Here is a 19,327-nt window from a genome sequence, read left to right on the forward strand (position 1 = left end):
ACCCGGTTCACAAAGAAACTAAAACTGGCTCTTAAAGGGCCCGCACGCAAACTCACCCGTTTCAGGAAGCACCCTAAAATCACCAGAAAGAAAGGTGTACAGTGCTTTGGTGACAAGAGACTCACCTAATAGGCCCTGAGTGCATCTTGGTGAGGGGTGAGACCTCTCCAGGGACTGGGACATTGGCAGCGGCCATTGTTGTGGCCTGGTGTGGGCATGCTGACACAGACACCATTGGAGTTCTCCCTGAGGCCTGCTAGCCCAGGGTCTGCTCCACCCACTAGAGCACCGATTTAATCCAGCTCAGCCAGGGCAGGCAGCCCACCCTAGAGACTGGCCCCACCCAACAACAAGCCCTCAGGCAACTTGTGGGCCTGCATAGATTGGTGACTGGATTCTCTGCAGCCTGGCAACTGAGCCGACTTGAGCAGGGCAGGGTGGGCACAAGGAGCGGGTGGAGAGTGTGGGGTGGTGGCAGAGTGTGTGGGGCTCCCGCCGTGGAGAGACTGGGTACGCTTGGGGAGGTCGGGGCACTCACACGGGGCAGGACTGTGTTGACTGTGTGTGTGGACCTGTGGGCGGCAGGGCTTCTCAGCCGCAGAAGACTTGTACTTCTCAAAGACCCACATAGGAGGTTTGCTCCACCTTCCAAAACCTGATACAATTGGGTGCTCCTGTGCCTGAGGCCAGCCCCACCCAGCTGCAATCCTCAGAGAGCTGACAAGAGACATAATAGGCTAGAGGCTTACAGCAATTGTAAGGCCCTGAGCCTAACAACCTGCCAGGGTGGGGGCCTACTCACTTAAAAGAAATACTGCAACACAAATGTGGTATTAGAACTTGCAGCCAACTGTGCTGGGGATCCCCACACCTGATAAAGAGACTGAAGGGCCCACAACAACTACAAGCAGCTGAGCATTACAACAGCTGGCCAGGAGCATAACTCAGCCTCCCTGGGCACCTACAGGGAGAGCAAACAGGCCACAACAGAAGGACGCACGTAGCCCACATAGGGGTCACCCCTAGAACATTGAGAACTGAGGGAAGAACACTGCAGGTCTCTGAATGCATCACTTATATAAAGTCACCTATCCAAGAGCAGGAGACATAGATGACCTACCTAATACGTAGACACAAGCACAAGAAAAGAGGCAAAATGAGGAGGCAAAGGAATACATTCCAAGTAAGGGAACAGGACAAAACCCCAGAAAAGGAACTAAGGGAAAGAGAAATGAGCAACCTACATGACAGAGAGTTCAAACTAAGAGTGTTAAGCATGCTCACTGATCTGGGGAGAAGAATAGATGAACTCAGTGAGAATGTCAACAAAGAAATGGAAGATATAAAAAAGAACCAATCAGAAATGAAGAATACAATACTGGAAATGAAAAATTCATTAGAGGGACTCAAAAGCAGAGTAGAGGATACAGAAGAACGGATCTGTGAGCTGGACGAAAGACTAGAAGAAATTACCCGAGGTGAACAGGTAAAAGAGAAAAGAATTAAAAAGAGTGAGGACAGTCTAAGGGACCTCTGGGACAACATCAAGCGCACTAACATCCGTGTTATAGGTGTCCCGGAAGGAGAAGAGCGAGACAAGGGGGCAGAGAATCTATTTCAAGAAATAATAGATGAAAACTTCCCTAACCTAAGGAAGGAAACAGACATCCAGGTACAGGAAGCACAGAGAGCCCCAAACAAGATAAACCCAAAGAGGCCCACACCAAGACACATCATAATCAAAATGTCCAGAATTAAAGATAAAGAGAGAATCCTAAAAGCCGCAAGAGAATGTCAAGTTACTTACAAAGGAAACCCCATAAGGCTATCAGCTGACTTCTCAGCAGAAACCTTACAGGCTAGAAGAGAATGGCACGATATATTTAAAGTGCTAAAAGGAAAAAACTTACAGCCAAGAATACTCTACCCAGCAAGGTTATCATTCAAAATGGAAGGAGAGATCAAAATTTTCCCAGATAAGCAAAAATTAAAGGAGTTTGTCACCAAGAAACCAGTGCTACAAGAAATGTTAAAGGGACTGATTTAAGGGGAAAAGAAAAGAAAAGACCACAAATAGGAAAAATTATCTATTTCCATGATTAGAACGTAATGGATACAAATGCACAACAAAGAGGTTAGATATGATATCAAAAACATGAGGGAGGAGGGGCGTTAAAGAGTACAGCTTTCAGACAGAGGTCAAACTAAAGTGACCATCAATTCTGTATAGAAGAAGAAAGGAACAGAGATGGACTACTAAAACACTGAGAAAAAAAAAAGTTAAAAAATGGCAGTAAGTACATACTTATCAATAGCTACTTTAAACGTCAATGGACTAAATGCTCCCATTAAAAGGCATAGGGTGGCTGACTGGATAAAAAACAAGACCCATATATATGCTGCATACAAGAGACACACTTCAGACCTAAAGACACTCACAAACTGAAAGTGAAGGGATGGAAAATGATACTCCACGCAAATGGCAATGAAAAGAAAGCTGGGGTAGCAGTACTCATATCAGACAAAATAGACTTTAAAACAAAAACTGTAAAAAGAGACAAAGGCATTACATAATGATCAAGGGAACAATCCAACAAGAGGATATAACACTTGTAAATATCTACGCACCCAATGTAGGTGCACCTAAATATATAAAGCAATTATTAACAGACATAAAAACAGAAATAGACAGTAACACAATAATAGTAGGGGACTTTAACACTCCACTTACACCAACGGATAGATCATCCAAACAGAAGATCAATAAGGAAACATTGGCCTTAAACGACACCTCAGAACAGATGGACCTAGTAGATATATACAGAGCATTCCATCCAAAAACCGAAGAATACACGTTCTTTTCAAAGGCACATGGAACATTCTCCAGGATTGATCACATATTAGGCCACAAAACAAGTCTCCATAAATTTAAGAAGATTGAAATAATACCAAGCATCTTTTCTGACCACAACGGTATGAAACTAGAAATCAACTATAGGAAGAAAATCAGAAAAGCCACAAATACGTGGAGATTAAACAAAATGCTACTGAACAACGACTGGGTTAACGAAGAAATCAAAGAAGAAATCAAAAAATACCTGGAGACAAATGAAAATGAAAATACGACATGCCAGAATTTATGGGATACAGCAAAAGCAGTTCTAAGAGGGAAGTTTATAGCTATACAGGCCTATCTCAACAAACAAGAAAAATCTCAAATAAACAATCTAACAATGCACCTGAAGGAACTGGAAAAAGAAGAACAAACAAAGCCCAAAATCAGTAGAAGAAGGGAAATCATAAAAATCAGAGCAGAAATAAATGAAATAGAGACCAAAAACAATAGAAAAAATTAATAAAACCAAGAGCTGGTTCTTTGAAAAGATCAACAAAATTGACAAACCTTTAGCTAGACTCACCAAGAAAAAAAGAGAGAAGGCACAAATAAGTAAAATCAGAAATGAAAGAGGAGAGGTTACAACAGACACCTCAGAAATACAAAAGATTATAAGAGAATACTATGAAAAGCTATATGCCAACCAATTCGACAATCTGGAAGAAATGGATAAATTCTTAGAATCATACAACCTTCCAAAACTAGATCAAGAAGAAGTAGAGAATTTGAATAGACCAATCACCAGTAAGGAGATCGAAACAGTAATCACAAACCTCCCCAAAAATAAAAGTCCAGGACCAGACGGCTTCCCTGGTGAATTCTACCAAACATTCAAAGAAGACTTAATACCCATCCTTCTCAAACTCTTCCAAAAATTGAGGAGGGGAAGCTCTCTAACTCATTCTACTAAGCTGACATTACCCTGATACCAAAACCAGACAAGGACAACACAAAAAGAAAATTACAGGCCAATATCACTGATGAACATCGATGCAAAAATCCTCAATAAAATACTAGCAAATCGCATACAACAATACGTTAAAAGATTATACACCATGATCAAGTGGGATTTATTCCAGGGATGCAGGGATGGTTTAACATTCGCAAATCAATCAATGTAATACACCACATTAATAAAATGAAGAATAAAAATCACATGATCATCTCAATAGATGCAGAGAAAGCATTTGACAAGATACAGCATCCATTTATGATAAAAACTCTGAATAAAATGGGTATAGAAGGAAAGTACCTCAACATAATAAAGACCATATATGAGAAACCCACAGCTAATATCATCCTCAATGGTGAAAAACTGAAAGCCATCCCTCTAAGAACAGGAACCAGACAAGGATGCCCACTGTCACCACTCCTATTTAACATAGTACTGGAAGTTCTAGCCAGAGCAATCAGGCAAGAGAAAGAAATAAAAGGGATCCAAATTGGAAAGGAAGAAGTGAAACTGTCACTATTTGCAGATGACATGATTTTATATATAGAAAACCCCAAAGAATCCACCAGAAAACTTTTAGAAGTAATAAACAAGTATGGTAAAGTTGCAGGATACAAAATCAACATACAAAAATCAGTTGCATTTCTGTACACTATCAACGAAGTAGCAGAAAGAGAAATTAAGAATACCATCCCATTTACAATTGCAACAAAAAGAATAAAATACCTAGGAATAAACTTAACCAAAGAGGTGAAAGATCTGTACACCGAAAACTATAAAACATTTCTGAAAGAAATTGAAGAAGACACAAAGAAATGGAAAGATATTCCGTGCTCTTGGACTGGAAGAATTAACATAGTTAAGATGTCCATACTTCCTAAAGCCATCTATAGATTCAATGCAATCCCTATCAAAGTTCCAACAACATTTTTCACAGAAATAGAACAAAGAATCCTAAAATTTATATGGAACAACAAAAGACCCCGAATAGCTAAAGGAATCCTAAGAAAAAAGAACAAAGCTGGAGGTATCACACTCCCTGATTTCAAAATATACTACAAAGCTGTAGTAACCAAAACAGCATGATACTGGCACAAAAACAGACACACAGATCAATGGAATAGAATCGAAAGCCCAGAAATAAACCCACACATCTATGGACAGCTAATCTTTGACAAAGGAGCCAAGCACATACAATGGGGAAAAGAAAGTCTCTTCAACAAATGGTGTTGGGAAAACTGGATAGCCATACGCAAAAAAATGAAAGTAGACCCTTACCTTACACCATATACAAAAATTAACTCCAAATGGATTAAAGACTTGAATGTAAGACCTGAAACTGTGAAACTTCTAGAAGAAAACATAGGCAGTACGCTCTTCGACATCGGTCTTAGCAACATCTTCTCAAACACCACGTCTGACCGGGCAAGAGAAACAATAGAAAAAATAAACAAATGGGACTACATCAAACTAAAAAGCTTCTGCACAGCAAAGGAAACCATCAACAAAATGAAAAGACAACCTAACAATTGGGAGAAGATATTTGCAAACCATACTTCTGATAAGGGCTTAATCTCCAAAATATATAAAGAACTCATGCATCTTACCAACAAAAAAACTACCAACCCAATTAAAAAATGGGCAAAAGACCTGAACAGACATTTCTCCAAAGAAGATATACAGATGGCCAACAGACACATGAAAAGATGTTCAAAATCATTAACTATCAGGGAAATGCAAATCAAAACTACAATGAGATATCACCTGACGCCCGTCAGAATGGCTATAATTAACAAGACAGGAAACAACGTGTTGGAGAGGATGTGGAGAGAAGGGAACTCTCATACACTGCTGGTGGGAGTGCAAACTGGTGCAGCCACTATGGAAAACAGTATGGAGATTCCTCAAAAAATCAAGGATAGAACTACCATATGATCCAGCCATCCCACTGCTGGGTATTTACCCAAAGAACTTGAAAACACCAATTTGTAAAGGTACATGCACCCCTGTGTTCATTGCAGCGTTATTCACAATAGCCAAGACTTGGAAGCAACCTAAGTGCCCATCAAGGGACGAATGGATAAAGAAGCTGTGGTATATGTACACAATGGAATACTACTCAGCCATAAGAAATGATGAAATCCAGCCATTTGTGACATTGTGGATGGACATTGAGGGTATAATGCCAAGTGAAATAAGTCAGAGGGAGAAGGTCAAATACCGTATGATTTCCTTCATTAAGTAGTAGATAATAACAACAATAAACAAACACATAGGGACAGAGATTGGATTGGTGGTTACCAGAGGGGAAGGGAGGAGGGAGGAGGGTGAAAGGGATAATTTGGTACGTGTGTGTGGTGATGGGTTGTAATTAGTATTTTGGTGGTGAATATGATGTAATCTATGCAGAAATAGAAGTACAATGATGTACACCTGAAATTTTTACAATGTTATAAACCAATGTTACTGCAATAAACAAAAAATTAAAAAAAAAAAATAAAAGATCAAAGAAACTTCAACTTGAGTTTGAGGGTTTGCTTTCTACACAAGCAATGATTTAAGGGCAGAGGGAGGTAGAGACAGCAAGATGATCTTAAGCATTATGTGCCCAGAAGTCTGCCGAGGATTTCAGGGGAAATCACACCTTAGTCTGGCTAGATGGGAAAAGCTCTGAGAAAACTAGGACTTCTGTGTGTGTGTTCCAGGCGTGGCTAAATTAGAGCCCTCCCTGAGGTTTTCAAAGCAAATCCCATTGAACGCCATCTCTCCCACTCTCACAAAAATTATTTTTGAACAGGTGAATTAAACATCAAGAGCTCACAAATGAAGTCTTGGAAAATCAACTTGTGAAGTAGGAAGGCAGGAGAAGAAGAGGGTCAGAGGATAAGCAGTTTCATCCTCTCCCCATTGATGGTGTCAGGAAAGAATCTGTGCCCTTGCATCTTGGTAAACAAGATTTCTCTTAATGGCTCTAAAATTAACACAACATCCTTGTGTTTGAAAAATACAGAAAGAAAAGTAAAAAATAAGAAAATAAAAATCATTCAGAGCCTACTGTCCTGAAAAGTTCCCTTACCAAGATGGTGTATTTTCTGCCAGGCTGATATATATATGCACGTATGTATGTATCTCTACTAAATTGGAATCTTAGCGTGTATCATTTTATATCCTGAGTTTTCAATGTATATTTCTTTTGTAATCATTTTTGCATGTCAAAATATTCATATGTGATATTTTATTGTCCAGTTAGTAGTCTATTAAAAGAATGTGCCATTATGTGCCATTCCTCTACTGACAGACAGTCCATGCGTTTTCAAGCCCTAGACTTTGCTCTCCCAGGCCTACAGCCCTCCCATCTCTGTTCATTGGACTCTTACTTGACTGTTGAGTTCCGATGCCATCTATGCTGAAGCCTGCCCCCTTCCCAGGTTGGAATTAATCACTGGTGGTGGGGTGGGGGGAGTTTGGGCTTTGGGGACTGACAAGCCAGGGTTGGAATCACTCCGGGGAAGCAGAGTGGGGGTGGGTGGGGCACGGCAGAGTTTGGGCTTTGGGCACTAACAAGCCTGGGCTCCATGCCTGGGGCATCACTCACCAGCTGCGTGACCTTGGGAAGCTTCTTAATTAAGCTGCAGTCTCCTCACCTATAAAATGAGGATAATCCTTCCTTCCTTAGAGTGTTCATATAATGATTGAGTAAAAGAATATAAGGGTTAGTTTCCTCCCCTCTGCCCTTTTCTGGCTTTCTGGCTTCTCCCAAGAGCAGCTATTGAGTAGTGCTTAAGAGCTTGAGCAAGGAACCTAGGCTCTCTGTGCCTCAATTTCTTCATCTGCATCATGTGGATGCATCTCTGCATTCATCAGTTTTGAGGGAAGATTAAATCAGGTGATCAATATAAGGCACTTGGTGCCCAGCACATGTAGGAGCACAGTAAATATTGGTTCCTTTTCTTTATAATCTTACAGGACTTCTCACGGATGTCACTTTGTTGTTTTCACCAGAATGTGAGCTCCTCCATGGCTTCACAGTGGATGATAAGTTCCCCCCTGTTGGCTGCCTCTTGGAGTCACTGTCTGGTGAGCCTCCAAGCAACCCCACGCCCGGGGCTCACTGTGGCCACACCCTGAGGAGGGCCCTGGCTGCCCAGACTTCCCCAGCAATCCCTGCTTGACTGTCACTGGGAACGGAGGAGCCCCTCTGAGCAAGTGGCCTGAGATGGGGAGACCCTCCTTAACCACTGCTCAGCATCCAGGTATCAGGCCAGAGGAAAGACAGTCTGGCTGAGAGAGAACTGCCTGAGAGTTGACTGAGTCAGTTCTCAGAAAAAGGCCCTGAGGGAGAGAAATAACCTCAGGGAAAGGTCATAGCACCCTCATCCTCCTCTTGGGCCTAATCCTTTTGGCGGGGAGCTCTCTTTCTGACAGGAGGTGGTAACATCCTGGCTTTGGTGCCACCAGGCAGATCACAGTGAGAGGGTAGGATTCACTCACAAACCAGGATGTGGTAGCAATCTTGGAAGGTGTCTGTCCTGCCCCCAGCACCTGTGTGGTACTCTAGCAATGGTTCTCAAAGTGTGGTCCGTAGACTAGTAGCATCAGCATTACCAGGAAACGCATTAGAAATGCAAGTTCTCTTTGGGGCGGGCCCCGTGGCGCAAGTGGTTAAGTGCGCACGCTCCGCTGCAGCGGCACGGGGTTCGCCGGTTCGGATCCTGGGTGCGCACCGACACACTGCTTGGCAAGCCATGCTGTGGCGGCGTCCCACGTAAAGTGGAGGAAGATGGGCACGGATGTTAGCCCAGGGCCAGTCTTCTTCTGCAAAAAAAGAGGAGGACTGGCAGATGTTAGCAGAGGGCTGACGTCCTCACAAAAAAAAAAGAAATGCAAGTTCTCAGCCCATCCCAGAGCTACTTAGTCAGAAACTCGGAGGTGGGCTTCCCAGCAATCGGTGTTCTAATGAGCCCTGTGGGCGATGCCAATGCACTCTCGAGTTTGAGACCCACTGCCCCACAGGAACTGGCAGGGAGAGGAGAGGAAGTCCGGGTGGTATTTCTCTTGCCCAGGCCCTCTCTGAGGACTGGTTAAGTTCCTGCCCCACATTCTTATCTCCATTTCTTTTGTTTGCTGGAGCTGGTTTTGGCAGATTCCTGAAGTAAAGAATTCTGAGTGATAAAGCAGGGATCATTCAAAAAAAACTGTAAGAGAAGTGAAGCTTTGGGGTGCCCATGTCCCCGGCTTCAGCATCTCCCCCTTTGGGTACCCCTAAACCCCTGTTTAGGAAGCCTGGGGTGACTAGTGCCCCCCATCTCCCCTTTCTGGGCAGAGAGACAGAGCATGCCAAAGTGGTTTGTCCCTCAGAACTCAGCCCAAGAAAAAAATCAGATATGTGCACAAATATTTATATACAAATATGTTCATCTTAGTATTATTTATATAGGACAAAATGGGGGGGGACAACCCAAATAGCTAGGAATATAGGTCAAATAAATTATGGCACACCCAGGGCCAGCCTGGTGGCGTAGTGGTTAAGTTTGCACACTCCGCTCTGGCAGCCCAGGGTTGTCGGGTTTGGATCCCAGGCGCAGACCTATGCACTGCCTATCAAGCCATGCTGTGGCAGGCATCCCACATATAAAATAGAGGAAGATAGGCACAGATGTTAGCTCAGGGCCAATCTTTCTCATCAAAAAAAAAAAAAAAACCACACTACTGGATTCATCCTTGATTTTGGGGCTGGCCCAGTGGTGTAGTGGTTAAGTTCGCGCACTCTGCTTCAGCGGCCCTGGGTTCATAGGTTCGGATCCCAGGTGCAAACCGACACACTGCTTGTCAAGCCATGCTGTGGCACCATCCCATATAGAGGAAGATGGGCACGGATGTTAGCCCAGGGCCAATCTTCCTCAGCAAAAATAAGGAGGATTGGCATCAGATGTCAGCTCAGCGCTAGTCTTCCTCACACACACACACAAAAATAAAGAATAAATTATGGCACACCCATATAATGGAATACTATGCAGCCACCTTTTCATAAAACGCTTGGGTGTTAAGGGGGAATGATCTCAATATAATGTTAAGTGATAAAAGATGGATATAAAACAGTATGCACACAGCAACTGGCAGGATGTGCAACTATGACATACAGCTATCTACTGGGGCTTTGGGGGGAAAAAAAGGAGGAAGATTGGCAATAGATGTTAACTCAGAGCCGGTCTTCCTCAGCAAAAAAAAAAAAAAAGAGGATTAGCATGGATGTTGGCTCAGGGCTGATCTTCCTCACAAAAATAAATAAATAAATAAAACAGTATGCACAGAATAAATTCACACATGTGCATAGAAAAAAACTAGAGGTAAACATACAAAATGTTAACAGTGGTTAACATCTCTGGGTAATAGTATCACAGAGTATTTTCATTTTTTTTCTTTATAATTTTGGTATTTTCCCATTTTCTTCTTTTTTAATTTTTTCTTTGTACTTTTTGGTCCTTTCCAATTTTCCACAATGAAGATGTATTCCTTTTACAAATAGAAAAAACACAATAACAGTGTGAACTTGGGTTAGTCCTTTTACCCTTCCAAGTCTGTTTCTTGAACCTTCATGGCTCCCCTCTAGGACAGCCCGCCCAGTTGGAGAGTGTGATTATTGGCAGCTCCTCCTCCCCAAAATGTGTTCTCCTTTAACCTCCACTTTCACCATATTGTTTCTCCTGAATCAGATGGATCTGGTGGCTGTTTCAGTTCTTTCCCATCCTCTGACCACCTCACTTTGATGACAGCAGTGACTAGTTGAGTTGTCATAACTGGAATAGTCTAAGATGTGACCATGCCAGGCCCAGACTGCAAACAGGTCTGGCAGGAAAGGGCAAGAAGCAAGGCCAGAGCGGGCCACTAAGGCACAGGGGAAATGGAGAGGAGCCCAGCTGTGCCACTGGGGCTGGCCTGAGCTGGCCACAAGCAGCTCTGCCATGGTGCTCTGAGGACAAAGCAAGCTCTGGCAGCCTGTGATCCTTGTCCCAGCTGTGGACAAATTCAGGCAGCCAGAAAATAATACAATGGCCCAGCACAGTGCCTGGCATGTAGGGGATACTCAATAAATATCTGTTGAGTGGAGGAATAAATGGAGCTTCATCACAGTCCCTGGTGATCAAGACCCTCAACCAGAGGATGCCATTAGAGTCAGGGGTCTGGGCACAGACAAGCTTGCAAGGCAAGGGGACTGGGGTGAGAGACTCAGGGTGAGAGACTCGGCTGTGTAGAGAAAAATGGTGCCAAATGGTGGGGAAAGCAGGGGCCTTACAATCCAACCAAGTTTGAGTCCCACCTCTACCACTAAGCAGCTGGATAATCTGGGGCAGTTTATCTGACCTCTCTGGACCTCATTTCCTCCCTGGCTACCAGGGGATAACTCTCCCCGTCTTGTGAGGTTGTTTTCTGATGCTTCTATGAGATAATGTAAGGCATGTGAAAGACAGTTACAGGTCTGCTCCAGTGGCTCAGCAGCAGCCTGAGAGCAGATTAAGGCAGGAGCTATACTGTGACCCAAGCCAGCACCAGTGGGGCAAGGTAGGGCATGCTGCCACTTGCCCAGGAACCTGGGCAGGTCGCTGGCATCAGGCACTGCCCCTGGTTGGCAACAGGCAGCAGCCTCTGCACTGCCTGGCTGAGAGGCTGGCCAGGTCTGGGCCTGGAGGTGGATCCAGCAACAGAGCTGGGGAAGCAGAGAAGCTGGGAAGCTGGAAAGCTGGAAAGCGAAGAGGGAGCTGGCTTCAGAGGCCAAAAGGATAGGAAACAAGGGTAAGGCAAGGGCTTGTGCACCCAACAGGATCCTCAGACAGAGAATGTAGGTTTGGTCTTCTCCTTCTCAGGGGCAGGTTTGGAATCTCATTTACTTGAGATGACTTGTCTCAGTGAGGAGTTCTTACGGCCCTTTGCTGGGTGTGCTCCAAGGTCGCTCAGACCTCCTATGCGCACACTGTTTTCAAAATGGCTCCCTAATGCCATAACGATGATCCGAGGTCCCCAAAGCCAGGTCGTTTTTGTACGTGAGAGGTACTTACACCTACACACACGTTCCTTCTTCTCACACCCACAGGTTCTTCTTCCTGGAGCTTTCTTGTTACCAAGTCCTGCCCTCACATCTTTGGGTTGATCCTTACTTGGAAGGCACATAGTGTTTGTTGTCGTCTTGCTAGTCCACCAGCCTTGTCATTCTCACCTGCACCTTGGGCGATGTTTGCCAGCACAGCACTTCCGACTCTGTCATGGCTGCCTTCTGACCTAGTCACCTCTATCTTATGTCAGCCTGTACCAGACCGTGAGCCTATTTGGTGCGGAGGTTGTATCTTATTCATCTTTCTACCCTTTGCAGATCCTAGCACAGTGCCCGTCACACAGAAGGTGCACAACGTTGGCTGGGGGTAATAGAGAGGGAGGACGTGTAGCAGACTCTGTGGATTGACCACCCAAAAGCCTTTCAGGACCTTTTCCCTTTGCCTTCTTCTACAGTGGGGCTGGGAACAAAATACTCAATTTTCCCAGCTATTCCCACAGCTGGGGTGGCCATATGAAACACCTCAGGCCAATGAGATGTAAGTGCAAGTCTTCGAGGAAATCTTTCTTTGCAGAATTAGAGGCAAACCTCTCTAAGAGAAAGCCTTTGATCCTTTTGCCCTTGCCTTTTATTTTCTACCTGGAATGCAGACATGATGCCTGGAGGTGCAATAACCGTCTTGCAACCATGAGGCAACAAGCAATAGTCAGGATAACCAAGTGAAAAAAAAGAAAGTACCTTTCTTGATTGTGTCATTAATGGCCGTTATTGCTAGGCTGGTCAGCCTCTTGCTTTGCTTGGGACCAAGGGGTTTCCCAAGATGCAGGACTTTTGATGCTAAAACAGGAACAGTCCTGGGCAAACCTGGGCATTGGTCACTCTATCCTGGCCCTGGACTGCTTATTTCCAGAGACTACTTATTATATAGCGAGAAAAATAAGCCCCTATTTATCTCAGACATTGTAGTCAGGGTTTTCTGTTATTTGTAGTCAAAAGCATTCCTATGGATGCACATGAAAGTTGGTATTTCTAAGATTCCACAGACAGCCGTACAGAGTTGTAGGTCTTGGTGCTAGCTGCCTTCATGCAGGGTATCTCCATTGAGTCTCATAGTGATTCTTCATGGTAAGTTTTGTTATACCCATCTTACAGGTGAAAAAACTGTGGTACCAAGAGGCTTAGCTCAACTGGAATCTAAGTCCTGTGTGTTAATGCCATGCCTTTTTCCCCCAAAGAGACTCTGGCTCATTTTCTTTTAACTCAATATGTGATCACGTAATGTTATTCTAGGAATGGGCATCATGCTTTTCAAATGAACGAAGCCACTGTGAGATGCAGTCAGTGCCTTTCTTTCTGTGGTTTCTTTCTGGACAAGCCAAAAAATCCTGGTGATCTGACTTGTTTCTCCATCACTACTGTTAATAAGAGAAAATTGGTTTGCATAGATTTAAAGAATTTTTTTAAATTATTGTTGAATGATTCAAAAGGGGAATGTAGTAAAAAGTCTCCTTTCTACCTCTGTTGCTTTATAGATAGATATTTATAGATGGATAAAACTTTCATCAGTTTGAAGTTGATGATTTTGAATGTGGATAATGATGAATAGTCCATTAAATTTGTATTCAGCTTTTGAGATTACAAAATACTTTTAAAGACACAGTCTCATTTTCTCTTCCCAGCTGGTTGGGAAAGTTTTCTTCAGACCCCCTTCATAGTCACAGATCTTCGCCACCCCATCCCCTGAGGCCAAGACTTCCCTCTGAGTCCCTTGCCCCTTTTGTGGGCTATCTGCCTGTGACAAAGCCACACCCCAGCTCCTGCTGAGTGTCTGGGGCCTCCTGGGTACCACCTTAGACTCTTTATGAGCTCTTTTTATTACTCACCACACTGAGAGCAGGCCTCTCCCGGAAGATGCTGTTGATGGGCGGCTGACCTGCTCTTGCACGTGTGGAGCATGGGAAACCCTCTTCAATCAGCATATCTAACTCATTTTCTGACAGTTTGCATATATAGTTATAGCTTGCCCCTTATTAAAAATAATGTTTATGAAGAGTCCATAATAACATGGGAAGACATTGTTACATTAATTGAAAAAGCGTAACATATCTGTATCTATGTATACCTAGACCTACATCTATACGTATCATGTAATTAAGATTCAGAACAAAGTGTGCATATGGAAATAACTCACTATTTCCTCTTTCTCAGCCTAACTGTCCCTCTTCCCCCAGATTCCCCCATCTCAGCTGGGATCCACAGTTTCCCAAGCCAGATTCCTTAGCGTTCTCATCCTTGACTCCTTTGCCTCCGCTCCCATCACCAGTACCACTGGCCACCTGCCAATGCCGGCCGTCACTAAGTCCTGTCCATTCTGCCTCCTTCACTCTCAAATCTCTCCGCTTTTCTCCGTGCCCACAGCCACCTCCCTAGTTCAGCCCCCAGCCCCTCTTACCCAAGTTTCTGCAACATCCTTCAAACCAGTCTCCTGGCTTCTAAGCCTTGCTCTGCCTTGACCCATTCTCCACATTTCAGTCAGAGTCTTCTTTCTTTAAAAAACAAAAATAATAATAATAACTTGCAACACACACTGCTTAAAGGTCTAATTGTGTCCTACTGTCCTCAGGAAACAGTTGAATTCCCTTCACAGTCTGGCTCCTGCTCGCTTCTCCGGCTCCCTCTCTTGCTTTTCCAGACTGCCCATCGCCAGCCAGCTGTTGCTGAACCCCTCACCCCCTCTCACCTCCAGGTCTTGCACGGCTGCCCTGCATGCTTTGCACCCCTCCCTGGGTTAACTCCCTCTGATCCTTCAGGTCTCATCCTCACCGACTTGAGGGAAATAAGGTTAGAACAAAAACATCAACCAACTTAGCTGAATAGTGATGATGGGTTTCAACATAATGTGTATAAAGCTCAGTCAGTCCAGCAATCATTCATTCATTGAAGAATCATTAATTCTGCTCAGATTTATTAGGCATAGTACATCTACTGGCCTGGGGCACCACTGGTTCCCGGTGTCAGCCCATATGTTCCTGTAGCAGGACTCTCTTTTTTGCAGATTCATTCAGTCAGTCAATCAGTATTTCCATCTTTCATTTATATTTATTCAACAAATGGCTATGCAAAAATTAACAGAAGGGAGTCCCTGTTCTCAAAGGTCACGACGTGGTAGACACAGGCTTACAAACACACCGTTAGGCCACAGGGTCAGTGCCGTGAAGAGGAAGCAAAGCTCTGCAGGGGTTCAGAGACAGTCTCCCAGCAGAAGTGAGGTTGAACTGACAGGGGTTAACAGGTAGATGGGGCCTGAGAGATAGGGGAACAAGAAAGCAAGGGAGAGAGGTTCTTTCTAGAAGAGGAAATGGTGGGTACAAAGGCTCAGAGATGCGCTAAAACCTGGCCGTCCTAGGACCCAGGAAATGCGTGCAGCATGACCAGGGTGCTGGGAGCCATGCATCCCCCACAGCCTGCCTGCTGCTTGGCACTTCATCCTCTGCCAGATGGAAACCTTTCTCCTTCCTCCCCCTTCAAGTCTTACCCATTTTCAAGACCCACTCAAGGCCTACTTCCTTCATGAAGCCTTCTTGGACTATATACCAAACAATTGGGCACTTACTTCCGTTCTGTTTTGTACATGCCACTCAAATATTTCATAACAAATCTCACCTTCCTCCCAAATTGTAAACTCCTTGAAGAGAGGGACTATGATTAACGCTTATTCTTAAATTCCTCTGGGCTTCCAAGCAAGAAACCTATCACTGCTCTGTGAGTGCTCATCAGTGCAACACTAGCCAGGCCTGGACTCTCTTAAAGGCAAGGTCCCAGGCAGTGCCCATGCACCTAACCTCAAGCAGTGACTAGCCAGTCTGTTAATACGTACCTTCCATCTTCATTCACCATCTGCCGTGACACTGGAGCATAGGTTTGTGGTGAGGGCTGGTTAGATACCATTAGCCTGATTTTATGATTCTTAGAGAAGAGATTAGTAATAATGTTACAGGGAATTTAAAGAGATTCCCATTAGAAGTCCCTAACTCTAACCAATCTTTGAATTTACTTTTTTTTTCTGAGGAGGATTAGCCCTGTGCTAACATCTGTTGCCAATCCTCCTCTTTTTGCTGAGGAAGATTGGCCTTGGGCTAACATCCGTGCCCATCTTCCTCTACTTTATATGTGGGACGCCTGCCACAGCATGGCTTGATATGTGGTGCGTAGGTCCGTGCCCAGTATCCAAACCTGTGTACCCCAGGCCGCCAAAGTGGAGCACGTGAACTCAACCACTACAGCACTTGGCCGGCCCGTGAATTTACTTTTAATTAACTTCCCACCCATGGAAAGTAAAAAATGTGGCCATCTGTGAAGCCCTGAACTTGTAGATAGAAGAAATAGGTCTTTGTCCCATCTCTACCATGTGTCAGCCTTCTGACCCTGGGCAAGTCGTCTATGTATTTTTGAGCCTTGGTTTCCCCCATCTTTAAAATGGGAATAATAATACCTCACAGGTTTATAACTACTCTCAGAGTGCTATTGTAAGGATTAAGTGTGGTAATGGATGTGAACTTGATTGGCCATATGTGAAGTACCGTTTCAAAATCAGACAGCCCTTTAATGTTTATTATAAACCAAAGTTCTCTTCCCTCTGTTTTAGTCTCAGCATTCAAATTCTAGACACAAGCTCTCCACACGGAAGTAAGAGGACCGTACTTATTTTAAGGAGAGAGAGTGTCCATCATCTCATATCTAGGAGATCTACTGTAACCACCTTCAGAGGCGACTGTAGGTGTTGGAGTAGTCATATCTGCCTTACCCGGGATTGCAGTTCCTCAGGGCAGGTGTGGTACACACCAGGTTAAGGTACCCTGCATGCTCAGTACCCCAATGGAATAGCACCCACTGAGGAAGTTGCCCAGGCTCAGCTCTTGGAACATTAGCTCTTCCAGGGGGAGTTCTGTATTCCAGGTTGTCCTCTTCAGAAGGAGAGTTCTGCTTAGATTTGTCAGGGAAGGTGGTTAAACAATGCAAATGACAAAAGTGGGCCCCAAACCAAAGACTCTAAAAAAGAAGGGGAGGAGGGCACTCTGGAAGCAGAGACAGTCATGGCTATACCACAGGCACCAATCTAACCTGCAATCAGAGCACTGGATTCAAAGCCTGTCTCTGATACAAACTGGCTGTGTGACTTTGGGAAACTGACTCAACCTCTCTGAGGCTCTAAAATTGTGCTTTGTAAAATGAGCATAATAATGCCTATCTTTTGGTGTTATTTAAGGATTAAATTTGTATGCATTTTACGAAATGAAAAATTCTATATGATTATGAGATGACTATAAATTTATCTGCTTAAAGTAAACATTCAGACAACCCAAATGAACTGTGTGTTTCTGGGCCTCCATGAGGTTGTCCATTAAGGGGCCTTAAATGGGATTTTGAGAACCACTCTAAGGTCTGAAAAGGCATCTCCTGCAGGTAAGGCGTGTACTGTGAAAGCCAGTTGGTTTCCACAGGGAACTAAAGGCCACCCCCAGGTGCCATTGTTCCCTACTCACAGCACCCTCCTGGGGGAAGGGGGAGGACACAGCTGCGTCCCCCTCATGCCTACCTGCGCTCCATGATGTACAGTTCTCAAGACTCTTCCACTTGGCCTATCTTTTTGATTCTCCCGATTAGCCTGTTAAGTCAGCAGAGCAGATCACAAACCCTCCTTTCACCCACATACACTTTTTATGGTTGACTTGCCTGAGGCCACAAAGCTCAAAGGCACAGGGTCAGGTCGTTAGCCTCTGCAGCCTGGAAGCCCCAGCTTGGAGGCCAGCTGGGATTTGAACCCAAGTTTCTAACAGCCTTGCTCTGCCCATAGCCCAGGCCATGAGCCCAAGCTTAATAGAAGCCCCGTGGGCTGCAGCCTTGGGGATAAACAGTCCCCCCATTAACACAGAAATTCCCTGGCAACCCTGGCTAGACCTGGACACCTGCTTCTACCCACGAGTTTTTATTTTCTTGCATTTGTTTCCAAGGGGACCAGCAGGCACTTGCTCTCCCCGCTTTGGTCGTGCTCCCTGTGTGTAATTGGGGAGCGCCCGGTTGGCCCAGCGCTGTGATGAATGAGCTTCCGTAGGCAAGCGGGCAGTGACTGAAGCCCTGCCAGCCGCGTGGGCCGCTCCTCTGCAGCACCTCGCTCAGATGCGATTAGCCCCGTGTGTCACAATGCTTGGCAACGGTTCCAGGAGGCAGCGAGGCCTTTGTTCATGCCGTTGTCCTGTCAACTGGCTACAATTTCATTTGGCTGCCAGCTTGCTTGGCCTTTTGCATCCTCCTGGCCGGCTCCCTCCTCCCTCAGCCACTGGTTAGTCCATCATCCCAGATTTTTCAGGGAAGATCCGGGGTGTGTGTATGAAGTTCCTGCATCTTCCCCCTAAAGCAGCTTTGCAATTATCATTCTAGACAATGAAAAACTGCTGCATAGTTTAGAAGGGAGACTTCCTGGGACTTCCCTGGGTCCCGCTGATGCAGAGGGGGAAGGACCAGGTGGGGTAGACTTTGGCCCCAGCACCCAGGCTCTCTGAGCTGTATAGCCGGGGGGCATTCAGACATTCATTGCTTTGACACATTTTAATTGAGCACATACTCTGTGTCACACACTAGTCTAGACCCTGGGAATAAAGCAGTGAACAATACAGATTAAAATCCTGCTTTGTGAGGCTGACAGTCTAGGGCAGGAAGAGAAGTGAGGAGAAGAGACAGGCAAGTAAACTAAAAAAGAGGTATTTTAAAATATGCTATGGAGAAAAATAAAACAGGGAAGAAGAACCTGGCCATAAGGGATGCTCTTCCCAGCGCCCACTCTGTGCCTAGCAGAGTGGGTCCCTGACTCTGATCTGGTGAGCTCCTCAGGGCCAGGTCTGATTCCTACATCTCCCAGCCACAGCTGGTGGGGGCTGCTAGGATGGAAAGACCCCCTAGAATCACTCACCAATCCTGCTGGCAGGAGTGTCCCCCATGAGCCAGATTCCACCCAGTGCAACACCCACCACCCCACCCTGTCAAAACATCCCCTTCTCTCATGTTTTTCCTTGCTCCCTCCCCCAAATACTGAGTACCTGAACCCAGCCATTCAACCTGCACAGTCCAGTGGAGAGACCAACTAGCAAACAGACCATAATAGTACAGAAAGATGAATGATCCAGTAGGGCCGGTGCAGGGGCTGTGGGAGCCCTGAGGAGGGGGCAGAGATTTTTGTAGTGCTGTACTGTGCGTTGTAGGATGATGAGCTGCACCTCAGGCCTCAACCCACTAGGTGCAAAATAGCACCCCACGCCCAAATTAGGACAACCAAAAGTATCTCCAGACATTGCCAAATGACCCCTTTTGCAAATTGCCCTTCAGTTGAGAACCAATGTCCCTCAACTTATTTAACCAAGAAGCACCTTTTATTTTT

This window comes from Ceratotherium simum, chromosome 2 (genome assembly GCF_057802395.1).
Source record: "Ceratotherium simum simum isolate JZ-2026a chromosome 2, ASM5780239v1, whole genome shotgun sequence".
Lineage (NCBI taxonomy): Eukaryota > Metazoa > Chordata > Mammalia > Perissodactyla > Rhinocerotidae > Ceratotherium > Ceratotherium simum.